This window comes from Hydra vulgaris, chromosome 09 (genome assembly GCF_038396675.1).
Source record: "Hydra vulgaris chromosome 09, alternate assembly HydraT2T_AEP".
Classification (NCBI taxonomy): Eukaryota; Metazoa; Cnidaria; class Hydrozoa; order Anthoathecata; family Hydridae; genus Hydra; species Hydra vulgaris.
Window position 1 is genome coordinate 1,734,513 of NC_088928.1, and position 11,773 is coordinate 1,746,285.

Genomic DNA, 11,773 nt, shown 5'->3' on the forward strand with positions numbered 1-11,773 from the left:
CAGTTTTATTGTTATCTTTTATTCTTACCCTTTTTAGATAGATAAAAGATGATATCTTTTGTATAAATGACAACCGCAAAAAGTTTTCATACTTGCTATGAGTCAGAAGAAGAAAGAAATAGTAACCCTAAAGGAAAAAACAAAAAAAAATTATTGCAATAGCAGATCAAGAGAAAAAAAAAAAGATTGTTTTATGGTTGGAAAAAGAGCAGCTAAACTAGAAAATGAAGAAGAAAATGAAGAAGTATTAAAATGATGGAGAGATACTAAGGATTACTATCATCATTATGCTGTGCTGCGAGAAATCTGCCTTGCTTCATCTGTCTATTCAGAGAGACTATTCTCAGAGGCAGGTAACATTTTTAATAAAGGAAGAGCTGGTTTGCCCAAAACTGGAGAATAACTCTTATTTTTGCACCACAACATCCTTTTTTTTTTTCTTTTTATCCTAGTTAATCCACAATTCCTAAATTTCCAGAAATTTTTATATAATTGATTATTGCAAATAAAATTACATTGTGTTCTTTTATAAATTTGTATTTTTTATCCAATTGCCCTGTAAGACAATGATTTTAGGTTTAATTTACACAGTCTGTGTCACATGTCGTAGAAAATAAAGGTAAAACAAATTCCGGCATTCCGACTTGAATTGTTATGGTTCTGGCCGGAACCGAAATAAAATAAATATCACAAACTGTGATTTTTAGTTCATTCCGGCCGTAATTTCGTTAGAAAACAACCTTAAGTTTTATTGTTCCATTGCAAATCAAGTTATAAAACCGTGATAATAAACAGATAATTAATGATAGAAAAACTACGATAATAACAATAATTCATCTAGTTTTGCACAAATTATTGCTAATATCTCTTCACAACTTACATCAGACACATTACAAGCTAATGTGATTAACCGTTGCTAATATCTTTCACAACTTACAGCTAATCACAGACTACTGTGATTAGTGTGATGGGATACTCAGATATTAAAAAAAAAATCTTTTTAATATACTTTTATCTTATAAGCAATAAAAGATTTGTTCAACATATCTTTGATTTTCAAGAGAAAGCAAACTAAAAAAAGGATGCTAATGGTAATTTTCTATGCTCATACCCAAATGGTTACATTTGTCACAAACATTCTGTTTTTTGTATGAATAAACACGCTTTGTTTATTCATATGTATCTAAACAAGTTTGAGGTAATGGGTCACACAGCTTTACACAAGCTTTTTTTATTTTATTTCTTTATAGTTAATTTAGAAAATAAATATCCCTCTCAACTAAAGTATATGCACCTGTCTCTTTTAGTAAAGAAAAGTTTACAAAACAATCAAAAACATTTGCAGAGGTTTTAAAAGCTCTGATATCGGGCTTAAATGAATTAATGATATCGGGCTTAAATGATGTTTTAATGGGATTACACTAAGTATCGATGGTGAGAGTTTACGATTTTACGGTGTACTTGAAATTATGTCGACAGATAACTTCACACCTCATGCAGTTGCTGGGTTTAGGTAGGCGTTTAATTCTGGACATATTTATCGCTACTATGTGTTTAAGAAAGTTACAAAAAAGCTTTTATATATTTAAATTGTTTTTCTACATAAAATAATTTTAGGTAGGAGTTGTTACGCAAGGAGAAGAATATTTTATAAAATCTCATTTAATTGTAGGTCAGGGTAGAAATATCTAAGAAATTTTTTATTGCAATCATCCTAGTGATTGTGTCAATTTCAAAATTCTCAACCCCGTTGGTATGGTTAACTCTTGCATGGGCATCCATTTGCAAAAACTGGTTTCATATTTTCTGAAAAAAAGTTTTTTAAATTTCGAAAGGAAAATTATTGACCATAAATGCCAAACAAGTACAAACCATAGACGTAAAGCTGCAATAATAATAAAAACTATATGCTTTAGATTTTTGGGTTGTTTTTAGATTTAGTATGTTACAACATTTATTCTTAAATTTATAGATTGTTGAATATCTACAAAAACTTTATATTTTTTTAACAAACTATAGATTTTGGATGAAGATAAGGTGGAAAAAGTAACAAAACTTTGTACTCATGTAAAAGTATTGTTACTTGAATGAAATTTTACTTAAGTACAAGTAAACGTTACCGGTCGAAAACGTTACCGGTCGAAAACGTTACCGGTTGAAATGTTTACTCAAAAGTAAAAAATAGCTCATCAATTATGTTTTTAGAGTAAAAGTTACCGCGGTACTTTTTTAACAGCCATTTTCAGGTAATCGAGAAAGACGGGGCAAGATGACGAACGTTTTGAAAGGCCTGAGTTATCGCAAAACTATCAGTCATGTAGCAATAATACTTTGTCAGTATGTTTATGTTATCATTCAATTAATTATGTTAATTATTCAGTTTGTAGTTAGAAAAATTTAAAATAAAAATTAAAATAAAAAAGTTCATAAACTTGTCATTAGGTCACGTGACTGGGGCAAGATGGCTTATTATGCAATTTATACCTCCAATTTATAAAATTTTAAAAACTACTAATTACTCTAACTAAAGTAACACAAAATAAACACGCGTTGCAAAAAAAAAAAAAATGATCCTAAAAAAGTTTCACTTGAAGGACAACATCGGTTATGAATAACCGAAACCGAGGTATTTTTTTTAAGCGGTATTTTTTTAAATCGGCTTGTGAATTTACTTCAGCCCAGCTGAAGTCAATTCACAAGCCGATTCACAGTCGATTCAAAGATATCATTTAATTAAGACTTGGGCAGAGAGCTCCGTATGTAATTAGCACGCATTGAAAGTAAATTAAAATGAACTAAAAAATGAGCCAGGTGTTGGATATTCTTGCCAAGATCGGTTGCTTTCAGTATTCTCATAATAGAAGCCGAGCAAAATGGAGTGAAATAAAAGGTTTAGTTCAACTTCAAATTACGGATTTCAGTTTAAAAAAAAATAGTTTTTTTGCAAGTAAACAATTTCAGACTAAGTTTATCGAAATTAAAAAAAAATGGTTCTTAACTTTTACTTTCAAACGAGAAAAGACAAATCTATATATTATAAACTATAAAGTTGTAAATTTTGATATTTATATTCAGGTATTCGACACGGTAGAGTGGCCGAGCGGTCTAAGGCGCTGGTTTAAGGCACCAGTCACTTCGGTGGCGCGAGTTCGAATCTCGCCTCTATCATATCATTTTACTTTATTTTCACAACTTTCTTTTACGCAGTTCTTATAGTAAATTATAGAGTTTCTAGATATTTTGTTGCTTTAAAAACCAATACAGTTACTTTTAGTTACCAGTAACTGCGGTATCTTGAGCGTAACTTAAGGTAACTTGAGTGTAACTTATAATAACATTGGGTAAGTTATAATTTAAAAAAGTAACTTTAAAAAATTGACTACTATTAATGGTAGAATGTAAAAAGAATTCTTATATTACCACCAATAATACTCACTTAGATTTCATTTAAGTCGTTTGCGTTCAAATATTTAAAAGCATTTTAAGTAAAAAAAAGGAGAAAAAATCAATAATTAGTCCCTTGCTAGAAATATATATATTTTTTTACAATTTCAGTTGGTTTCCGAAATTTCAGGCAATGAAGTTTTAAACTCGCTGTAAATATGAAGGCGTTAAACGCAGCGTTTAATTTAAAGCATTTCAATTATTTCATTTCATAATTCTATTTAAAACCTCATTCTTTTATTTTTCCTTTGGACATAATTCTTTTACAAATTTAGCTCAGGTTCTTTGAAAAATCTTTTTATACAGACATATAAACTATTCGTTTGATAGATTCAGGGGCGGGTTTTGCCACTTGCCAAGAATGGGGCTTAAAAGGTCTTTTAAAAAAAAAAAGACCGCATATTTTTATTTATAAGTAACTTTCTTTTTTAATTTTTTGTACTTTAGTGTAGTAATCAAGTTCATATACGTATTTTGCGTATAATAGTCAATTATTGATCATTCGGGGGGGGGGGGGGGTTACTACCCCCAGGCTACCACCCAAAACCCGACACTGGTTACATTTATTTAACAGGTTAACAAGAACTTTATTTAAGTTTTTTAAGAACGTGGGACTTCATAAACTGCGTCACGCGTATTTTTATTTTATTTTATCACGTTTCTTAGGCAAAATAAAACTAAAAACTTAGAAGATTATTCTGGAATCAAAGCCAATTTGATTCCAGAATAATCTTCAGAATGATTAATGTTGAATGTTTTCCCACAAGGACATTCTAATGGTAGCCCACTAATATTACGATTGTACCGAAGACACATTTCATCGCTGAGTCCTGCTTAATTTAATATAAAACCTTGATATAAATAAATTATCTAAGCTATAATGAGCACGCAAATACCAAAATTATTTTGACGATATGATCCAAGGTTACATTTTCCCAATTATAAACAAACCCACCCGGGTAACTTCCGCCGTAGTTACAGCTACTGACATTATATTGACAAATTCAATTCAGGATCTATCCTTAAAAGCAGGAATAATTAAAACGGATATATCAGACCACTTCCCAATTTACTTCTGACTATGCAAAACGTGTCAATAACCTGAAAATATAAATCATTAAATGAAGCATAAATAAATTTTCGACCCAAAAACTAAAAGACGCAACAGCGGTAGTTGGTCAAAAATCACGAATGTAACCTCGGACGCACAAACTCCGCTTACAATAGGTTTTTAGACATTTTTATAACTCTTTACAATAAACATTTTCCAAAAGTCGAAAAAGAAATTAAATAAAAATATTTAACCACTCCATGGATTACTAAAGGAATAAGAAAATCGTCAAAACAAAAACTTTACATAAAATATCTAAAAAATAGAAACGACGATAATTTGTCTACGTATAAACAATATGAAAATCTATTTGAAAAAATTAAATTAAAATCCAAAAAAATATATTATTCAACGCAAATCCAAAAATTTAAAGAAAATAATAAAAAACCCTGGGATAATATGAAATAAAAAAAAAATGGTAAAAACAAAATAAAATCGAATCAACTACCTCCAAAAATTTTCAAAAATGAAAGAGAGTTTATTGATGAAAAAATTATTTCTGAAAATTTTAACAAATACTTTGCAGGTATAGGTCCTAAACTTGCTTTTAAAATTCAACCTACAAACTATTCATTTGATAGTTACATTGAGGAGTCTCATGACTCTCTAGTTTTCAAAGAACAAAAGAATAAAACAAAGAATACGAAGAGTTCGAATCTGTAATTAAAACATTAAAAATTAACAAAGGTCCAGGTATCGATAATATCTCAGCCAATATAATTTTGAAAGTTTTCTCAGAAATAAGTAAACCCATTTTCCAAATATTCAACTCTGCAACAATTCCTATCTATCTATATATATATATATATATATATATATATATATATATATATATATATATATATATATATATATATATATATATATATATATATATATATATATATATATATATATATATATATATATATATATATATATATATATATATATATATATATATATATATATATATATATATATATATATATATATATATATATATATAGATAGATAGATAGATAGATAGGAATTGTTACGAATTTATAGATATATTCCTATCTATAAATTCGTAAAAACTTCCTCTTTAAATAATTACAGACCAATATCAATCCTTGCCTTATTTTCAAAACTCCTCGAACGAATAATCTACAATCGTTTATATAAATATCTAATCACAAACAAAATCCTAAATGAAAACCAATATGGTTTTCAAACTCAGCACTCAATAGAGCATGCTATATTTGACCTCATCAACATGATTAGTGAACCAATCTGTGAAAAGAAACTCGTATTAGGAGTCTTTGTTAACTTGTCAAAAATCTTCGAGACAATATATCATAAAATCCTATTAAAAAAAGAACGGAAAAGTATGGACTAAAAAACCAAACACTGCAGTGTTTCAAAAGTTACCTGTATAACAGTGCGTTATTACAGATACCACACTAAATTATTAAAATCAACTTGCAGTGTCCCCATAGGTTCGATTCTTGCTCTTCTTTTTTTCCTAATCTATATAAACGACCTTCCAAAAGATTCTAGCATACTTGAATTTATAATGTTTGCAGATAATACAAATTTATTTTACTCTTCAACAAGCATCAAGGTTCTGTATGATAATGTAAAAATAGAACTCCAAAAATTAAATATATGGTTTAAAACAAATAAGTTAGAAAGATAGAAAAAACAAAATACATTTTACTTCATTCAAATCAGCAAAGAAACACAGTACCAAATATTCTACCTTCTCTAAAAATAGAAAATATAATCATTAAGAGAACTCATGAAATAAATTTTTAGGAATTATAATTGATGAAAATTTACCTTGGAAAGTTCACTTAAATGCTTTAAATACTAAAATATCAAAAAACATAGTTATACTTTATAAGGCAAGACCTATGTTGTCGCAAAGTAATTTAAAACTTATACATTTCTCTTTTATACATAGCTACCTAATATATGCGAATATAGCTTGGGCGAGGATGCATAAAACCAAATTGAAAACGTCAGAAACATACTATAAGACTAATCTACCATAAAAACAAATTAAAACGCGCTCAGCCTTTATTTAAAAAAAGGAATGTGCTTAATATTTATGAAATTAGCATTTACCAAAACATATTTTTTATGCTAAAATTTAAATTAGGTCAAGTACCAAATCATTTTTCAAATAACTTTTTTTATAAATAACGTTAATACATATAATACAAGAAAAATAGAAAACTATTGGGATCTTCATTTATACAACAAACTAGTAACTAAAAATAAATCAATTTGCAATCCAGATAATCAAAAATCTTTGAAAACAAAGTTAAAAAAATCTGATACTGAATTTAAACAAATACTCTGAATTTTTTTAACTATAAATTAAATTACATATATATCAACTACAAAGTGAACTGACTCGTTTATGTGTATTATCTAAATGACTCTCACCTTTTTCAAACAGTACATTAAAAGACTTGTTTTTTCCACACACAAAAAAACCTGATTTTTTTTCTTAACAATTTTAGTTATTATGCTGCATCTTGTTATGTTTAATTTTTAATCTTGAGCTTGTTGTGAGTTCAATTTTTATCTTAAGTTTATTTTAATTTAAAGAATATCAAAATGTAGTTGTACTTAATATATAATTATATTTAACATAATCATAACATATACCAATCACATTGTACGGGCTTCGTGATAAATTCATTACGATCTTGAAGTCCGGCCTGTACTATTTAATAGTAAATTCCGATATATATTTTGACATACGAAACTTGTAATTATTGCACCCTTAATTAAAATAAAAAATAAAAATAAAAAGATTTTCGGGTGAAAGCGCAATAAACCAGCAAGAGGCGTGCTTTCACTCTTTTTACTCTTTTCGCTCGCTTGTTTAAACTGATCTTAGAATTTTGAAAATAATTTCAAAACATTTTATTAAAAACTAATTTTTAGTTTTAATTTTGAAATGTTTTTCTTGTTCGTATTAATTTTTTCTTTGATAATAACTTCTTTTAGCGGTATAGTACTACTTTGCAAAGTCATACATGTCATTAGGGGTGCGTTTAATGACTTTGATGTGTTAAATTGGTTACATACCTCCTTAGATAGATTTTTAATACCTAATCCACCTTGAAGAGTTGGAAGAGTAAACTGTTGCCTTTTTTTAGGTGTTGTGATTGAGCCCATTATAGGAGTTAGAAATTTTGATTCAATTAATTCATTTACCAGTTTTAAAAAACGTTTCAATTTCTAGTAAAGTGCGCAAATAGTAATTAAATTTATGGTTTTTTGTAAGCTAATGTAAACTAATGTAAGCTAATGTAAGCTAATGTAAGCTAATGTAAGCTAATGTAAGCTAATGTAAGCTAATGTAAGCTAATGTAAGCTAATGTAAGCTAATGTAAGCTGAATGTGTTTGTGCTTCAATTATTGAGCTTTTTACACCAACTTTTTCTTTAACATATATACTTTCAAAATCTTCACTTCCAATTGCAGCTCCCAAATGCCTCTACCCTTCAGTTGTAAAGTTGATTTTGTTTGTTTTAAATATTACTTTTGCTTCATTAAGTTTAGTTGACAACTCTTGACAGTAATACATAACTTTGAGTCATTGACAAAGTAGCCATATCTTGCTCTTTTATTAACAATGGTGTCCCACCATTTTCTTATGGATTAAAGTTTGCTTGCACACGATGCAGATTTTTTTTACTGGTTCTGATTGCATTTTTGAAGTATTTATTAATTGGTTTAGTCCAAGTGCTTATGAAGACATGGCAAGATTGTCGCCTTGAGTAGTACTTTCAGTAGATTGTATATCATTGCTACTAAGTATTATTAGACCGGAAAAAATACGATATGTTTATTAGAATTTTTTAAATTGGAGCGGAAATGTAAAATTTACTATAAAGAGCAGTTCTTCTGTTTAGCGAGTTAATTAAATTTTTTGCTGCAACAAGAGTTACGTCATCACTATCTTCATATAAAAAAATTTCTTTCGTGAAAGTCTCTGTTTCCCCCTTTAGACCGGCGAATGTCGGACTTTAGAACTTTATTTTATTATTAGATTTTATTATTTTCGTAATTACTTGTCTCAAAACTTCTCCAATACCGATTTGTCTCCAAACTTCAACCTCAGCTTTGTTTAAGGAAATCAAGCAACAAGCTGTTAATCACTCAAGGGTGGACTGATCAACAATTGAAGTTGCAAGTTTTTAGCTAGGATTGCAATTTGTTCTCAAAAATCTTTTCCTACTTTATCATATTTTTATTTGATAGTATCAGTTTGTATTGATTGGTATTAAAGGACCTTCTGTATCTCTAGTCAAACGTGCTGCCTTTTTAACCATCAGTTCATATAAATGATCAAAATAGTCTCAGATCTAGTCTTTAATAATACTGTATCATTGGTATATCAATGAAACAGTATTTTAGAAAATCTCAAAACATCCTTAAACAGCACCCATACAACTTAATACTCTACTACATGGAACAATACATGGTATTCCTTCTACCTATTTTGATAGTTTAAATAAACTGATGGTAGAAAAAGCAGCACATTTAATTTGAGACGCAGCAGTTCCACCAAATCTTCACACCAGTCAATACAAACTGATTTTATCAAAGTTGATACTGTTGCTGCAATTGATTTGCTCAATAAAAACTGATTTTTTCAAGCCGTCTGTTACCTATAGGTAATAGACCGCTTTCAGCTTAAAACATTTATTTTGAGAATATTTTAGCAGAATCTTCTTGGAACGAGGTTTTGATATACAATTTTTTGCTAATATCTTTAACTTCTTGTGTTAACCCAGAAAAGTCACCATTTCTCCATTAGACGGTTTTGTAGTATGGCAATATGTTCCTTTGATTAACTAAATTTTGTTTGTATTTGTAGGAGAAACGAAGAAAGTAATCTTAATGCAACCTCATGAAGATCGGAATTTGTGTTGAATTAACCCGAATGTAAGTTTTGATATAAAATCTTGTGGTGCTTTTCAAGGAAGAATTATAAATATATTTTTTCCGCCATTGTAAAACTTCATCATATGCTTTGTTTACATTTACATGTAATATAAACATATAAACTTGGAATCTGGAAGAAGATCATAACAACCTTGTCGCCAGAACCATATAAAAATTACAATATAAATATAAACTTGGAATCTGGAAGAAGATCATAACAACCTTGTCGCCAGAACCATATAAAAATTACAATATAAATATAAACTTGGAATCTGGAAGAAGATCATAACAACCTTGTCGCCAGAACCATATAAAAATTACAATATAAATATAATATATAAGAATACAAGTAGTTTATGACAAAATAACAATCCAAAACATTTGAAATAATAAAATGGTTAAAATAATATCTTAAAAATACTTCAATATATTATCCGTTGCAAAAATAATATTCTTTAATTTGTTTTTAAAAACAGAAAAAGAGATTGATGAATCAAAATTAGGCTGGACAATTTTATTCCAGAGATAAGGTGCTCGATAATCTATACAAAATTGATTAAACTTTGTTTGACAAAAGGGTTCTTTTAAATAGTTTTTATTTCGCAAATATATTTATTCTTTACTTTAAAGGTAAATAGATCTTTAAAAAAATGTAATAAAGGGTTGTTCATACAACAAAACGTAAAACATAAAGTATTATACAAGTTAAGTTCAAAAACGTTTAATACATAAATAATGAAGTCTAGACTACATTATTAAATGTATTTTTTTTGTTAACTCGAACAAATCCTGGTAGATTAAAAAGGGTTTCGTTAATATTTTGTGATTTATTGTAAGATGGTTTGTTCTTACCAGTTTTTATTTGTTTTTTAGAGTAATTATCAACTTCTCTTTTATTGATGATAATTAGTAACATTTTATTCGGTGTGTGTATATTTGACAAGTTTGTTGTATTTTCTAAACGTTTAATTCAAGAAAACGAAGACTTTAATATTTTATTTGGTACTTTTCAAATTTTTTGAGTATGTCGATTTATACCACTTGAAAACCGCCTTCTTTTCATCCGCTTCCCCCCTCCGCAGAATCGCCTCTGTTATATATATATATATATATATATATATATATATATATATATATATATATATATATATATATATATATATATATATATATATATATATATATATATATATATATATATGTATATATATATATATATATATATATATATATATATATATGCGCTTTTTGGCTCACACGAAGTAGCCCATCCGTGGATGAACCACGATAGCAACAATGCGGGAGGTAGTTCAGCCGATTCATTGAATTGACCAGCTTTTGGCTCTCTTACGATGGTTGATACAAACCATTTCACTTTGTTGATTTCTTTTATGGTTTTGAATTCTTGAACAAGGTTGTCTCTTTTTTTGCGCACAGTTAAAACGCACAGTTAGTTTAAGTTTGATTAATCTTTCTTTATAGGTATGTTGACTCATGACATGCCCAATCTTGGTGGCTCGTCATTGAACTTTTTATAGTGGTTTTTAGTCCTTTTTTCTAAATGGTGAGCTTGTGCATACTGCGTATTTCAAATGTTTGACATATGTTGTACAGAGTTTCTTCCATAGTGCTGTCTGTCTGGATTGGTGCTCTTATAGTGTCGTCCGCAAACATTTTGCAACAAGACTTTATGCCGTCTGGAGGCTGTTTAAGAAGATGGCAAATGAAATTGGTTCTAGCACAAATCCTTGACGAGTCTACTTGCTGCTAAATTTTTATTCTGCGTGCACTTCAGTTTTGCAATAAGTTTTATGATTATTAATTGTTAACTTCTTACTACAAATAAATTTTTTGATTATATTTAATTAGTGAAACAAATTTGAAACAAAGTTTTATTTAAATCTTCAACTTTCAGAATGGTTCTCACTCTACTAAGGTATGTTTTTAACATGCCGAAGTAGAGTTTTAGATAAAGGCACATTATCTTTTTAGGCTTATATACAAAGTGTTACGGCCCCTTTAAACACCTTATATATTAGGGCTTATTTATTTCGTTGGATTTTATTTTTAACTTTGTAAAAACGTTATCTGTGTATAATGTATTTATATTTAAAAAAATAACATGAAAACTCTTAAAAAGGTTACTCTTTAGAAAAAAGTGATAAAAGACTTAGATTGGTTACAAACAGTTTCAATTCCAGGCTTTTTTTAATAGTTGTGTTTAAATTGCTCAAGTGTTTTATTTTCCTTTTTTTATTTGTTACGTAACAACATTATCAATAAAAC

The 11,773-nt window shown here is 28.3% G+C and overlaps 1 non-coding gene across 1 annotated transcript; it reads left to right on the forward strand.

Moving 5' to 3' along the window:
* The first annotated feature begins 3,086 nt into the window (after positions 1–3,086).
* trnal-aag (transfer RNA leucine (anticodon AAG)) lies at positions 3,087–3,168 on the forward strand. The gene has a single exon. It is a non-coding gene; the product is annotated as a tRNA-Leu (tRNA).
* The last annotated feature ends 8,605 nt before the right edge of the window (positions 3,169–11,773 follow it).